The sequence below is a fragment of the Agelaius tricolor genome, unplaced genomic scaffold, assembly GCF_023055355.1.
Source record: "Agelaius tricolor isolate 1412-34295 unplaced genomic scaffold, bAgeTri1.0.p SCAF_32, whole genome shotgun sequence".
NCBI lineage: Eukaryota > Metazoa > Chordata > Aves > Passeriformes > Icteridae > Agelaius > Agelaius tricolor.
In genome coordinates this window covers 7,132,950-7,136,730 of record NW_027269292.1, presented here as the reverse complement: position 1 = coordinate 7,136,730, position 3,781 = coordinate 7,132,950, and the positions used below count along the sequence as shown (strand labels likewise).

The 3,781-nt window shown below is 50.6% G+C and overlaps 1 long non-coding RNA gene across 1 annotated transcript; it reads right to left on the bottom strand.

The window, feature by feature from the left end:
- Nucleotides 1–397: 397 nt before the first annotated feature.
- On the bottom strand, nucleotides 398–3,256 carry LOC139601938 (uncharacterized). Its single transcript, XR_011683070.1, has 7 exons — nucleotides 3,098–3,256; nucleotides 2,941–3,021; nucleotides 1,753–2,863; nucleotides 1,632–1,673; nucleotides 1,367–1,537; nucleotides 1,203–1,283; nucleotides 398–1,122 (listed from the first exon to the last, which is right to left on the bottom strand). It is a non-coding gene; the product is annotated as an uncharacterized lncRNA (long non-coding RNA).
- Between the last annotated feature and the right edge of the window lie 525 nt (nucleotides 3,257–3,781).

The following is a 3,781-nucleotide window of genomic DNA, read 5'->3' as shown; positions in this document are numbered from 1 at the left end:
ACATACACTTCTGCTGCACAGACAAATGGTGCCTCACCTGCTCGGGGGCAGCCCCTCACCCAGGATGGGGCACTCTGGCACAGATTTAATCCTGAATCTGAAAAAAAAGTTAGGACAAGAGTCAAACTGTTGCAAGATAATTTAGGAGCTCCAGATAGCTTGTATCCATCTACAAATCCCATCTAGAGTCCAACTACACCCCACATTACCAACTTCAATTCACCGGGACTCTCCTATTGCACCAGGCTATGCAGCAGGGCAGAGCAGCTCCAGCACAAATGTGTGCAGACACCCGTGACATGGGACAGACAGGACATGACAAACAACGGGTACAAGACACGGACAGAAATCTCTTGGCAAGGAAAATGGCTGCAAGGACTGAGAGAAGACAAAAGGAGATGACGGAGGTGAGACCGATGGTGGGCTGATGAGGCTCAGAGAACCCTGGAGGAAGAAGATGCTAACTGAATTATTTATTCCAAGAACTGCAAAGATGGATGCCCAGGAATCCCATGGTCAGAATCCTCTACCTGTCCTCACATTCTTACAAGTCCTAATCTGCCTTAATGGACCCTGGTGGGGCATAGCTGTCCATACAGCTCAGAACAAGACCTGAAAAGACATCTGACAGGATGCTTCCAAAGGGAGAACTTTTGGCTGGGGAGCTCAGACAGGTATCAGAATCGCTTCTATGGCCTGGGTGCCAGGCCAAGGAATGCAGAGATCACAGATGCTAACAATGATGCCAGGGTTTCTGATAGGCCCCTCAAAGGCCTAAGGTAAAAGACATGAGATACCCAAACAACACATAATGCACAATAGACAAGTGACACAATACAAACCAGAACTGCTCTGCCTTGCGAACCTTGGCACTGATCAGAAGTGACACTTTTCCTTTACGGGGCCTAAGGGCCTGCTTTTTGGATGTCCCCATCTCCGAAGCTGAATTAAAAAGCCCTGCCAGTGAGTCATGACCCAGAACCTGCTTTCATCCCCTCTGTGGGTTTTAGCTCTCTACTTATCTCTCAGACAGGTGGGCGGGCCGATCCGTGTCAGGTGCACAAGAATGTGGCCGTGCCGTCTGGGAAGTCCCTGCTGACACCAGGCTATAGTCTCTTTAGTCTGCCAAGAGAAAGGAAACCAAACACGAGGGCACAATGGTAGCAGCACAGCAGCCAAAACATGACAATTTTGCTACTCACCCTTCTCCTAAGAACGCCCGGCTCCTCGGGCCACACGCTTCGGGCTTGCTCGGAGGCCAACGCCATTGTCGCAGGGTGCGCCTGGGTAAAGTGGAGGCGAGGTGATTTGGTATTGCTGAGACCTGAGTGGAGTCTCGCCCCTCCTCCCTACCTCCTCCACTCACCACAACTCCTCTGCCATTCCTGAGGGCTACAAGGATGGGACAGTGAAATAGAAAATTTGAAGGCTTCATCATCAAGGAGTCTTGTAATACTTCCACAGTGCTCACATTTGCAGGAAGCCCAGTGCATTGGCCAGTTGGTGACGGGAGCTGGACATATGCCGAGTTGATTGCCTAAAGTGCACAAACAAGAATGGACGCTTAGAGTTGCACCAGAAACTGAGACCACAGCAATAACAACTGCTTCTATACACTACTCAATGCTCACCTTGCCCACTTGGACTAGACTGCTGCTCTCTGCCTGGACTTCCTAAAAAGAAAGACAAAGAACAGTGCTGTAACAGAGTCACCCATTTATGCTTCCTCTGCAGAGACAAATGGTGACTGACCTGCTCAGGGGAACTCCCTCACCCAGGATGGGGCCTTCTGGCACAGATTTAATCCATCTGAATCTGAAAAAAAGTTAGGACAAGAGTCAAACTGTTGCAGGATAACTTAAGTGCTCCAGACATCTTGTGTCCATCAACAAATCCCATCTACAGTCCAACCTACAGTCCAACTACATCCCACATTACAAACTTCAAGTCCCCAGGACTTCCCCTATTGCAGGCTATGCGTCAGGGCAGATCAGCTCCAGCACGAATGTGTGTGAACACCCGTGACACAGGACAGGACATGACAAACAATGGGAACACAACAGGAACAGAAATCTCTGTGAAAGGAAAATGGCTGCAAGGACTGAAAGAATGCAAAATGAGATAACTGAGTTGAAACTGATGGTGGGCTGATGAGGCTCAGAGAACTGTGGAGGAAGATGCTAACGGAATGATTTATTCCAAGAACTGCAAACATAGATGCCTGAGAATCCTACGGTCAGAAGCCTCTACCCAACCTCATATTCTAAAAAGGCCTAATCTGTCATAATGGATCCTTGTGGGGCATGGCTGTCCACACAGCTCAGAACAAGACCTGAAAAGACAGCTGACCAGATGCTTCTAAAGAGAGATGAGAGTCTGATCTCAGACTGTCTGAGCTCCTGAGTCAAAAGTTCTATGGCATTGGTGCCAGGCCAAGGAATGCAGAGATCACAGATGCTAACAATGATGCCACAGTTTCTGATAGGCCCCTCAAAGGCCTAAGGTAAAGGACATGACAAATCCAAACACACAGAAGGTACGGTAGACAAACGACACGATACACACCGGGACTGCTCTGCCCTGCGCACCTCAGCACTGTGATGAAAAGTCAGGCTTTCCTTTCATGTGGCCTAAGGGGCCGCTTCATGGACACCCCCATCTCCAAAGGAGACTCAAAAACCCCTCCCGGTGGGTCCCTACCCTGCGCCCTGCTTTCATCCCCTCTGTGGGTCGTAGCCCTTTACTTATCTCTCAGACATCTGAGGATGCCGGTCCGTGTCAGGTGTGAAGGAAGGCCACCTCGACACCTGGGAAGTTCCTGCTAGCACTGCTGTTCAACAGCTTCCTGTTGTTTCTTAGTCAGCTACATTAAAGAAAACCAAATATCAATGCATGATCTCTGCAGCACACTGGCCAGAATCCCACAAGTCTGCTACTCACCATTCCCCTAAGAATGCCCAGCTCCTGGGGCCGCACGCTTCAGCTGTGTTCAGAGGCTGACGCCATTGTCGCTGGGTACGCCTGGGGTAGGAGGAGAGGAGGCAGTTGCTGAAACCTGAGCGGACCCTCGCCCCTCCTCCCTACTTCCCCGACTCACCGCAACTCCTCAGCCGTTGCCAAAGGCTGGTGACACCTTTAAGCAGAAAAGGCAGAGGCTTCATCACCGAGTCCCGTGATTCTTCTGCAGGGCTCGGGAGAGCGGCAAACCCGGCGTGTTGGCCGGTTGGTGACTGGGGCTCGGCGTACTCCAAGTGGATTGCCTAAAGCGCAGAAACAGGAACAGATGCTTAGAGTTGCACTGGAAAACGAGACTGGAGCAATAACAACTGCTTCTGTACGCTACTCAATGCTCACCTTACCCACCTCACCTTGACTGCTGATGTCCAGCTTTACTTCCTAGAAAGAAAAAGAACAGTGCTGTAACAGAGTCACACTTTACACTCCCCCTGCAGAGACAAACGGTGACTGACCTGCTTGGGGGAGCCTCCTCACCCGGGATGGGTGGATGGATTTCGCCCTGGATTTCATCCTTCTGCGTCTGAAAGAAAGCAAAGACAAAAGTCAAAGGGCTGCAGGATAACTTCACAGCTCCAAACATCTTGTGTCTATCTAGGAATATCATCTAGAGTCCGGCAACACCCCACAAACCGCAAGTCCCTGGGACTTGTCCTGTTGCAGCAGGCTATGCGGCAGGGCAGAGCAGCTCCGGCACAAATACGTGCAGACACCCGTGACACGGAACATGACAAACAGGGGGACGTTAAACACGACACGTTATGCT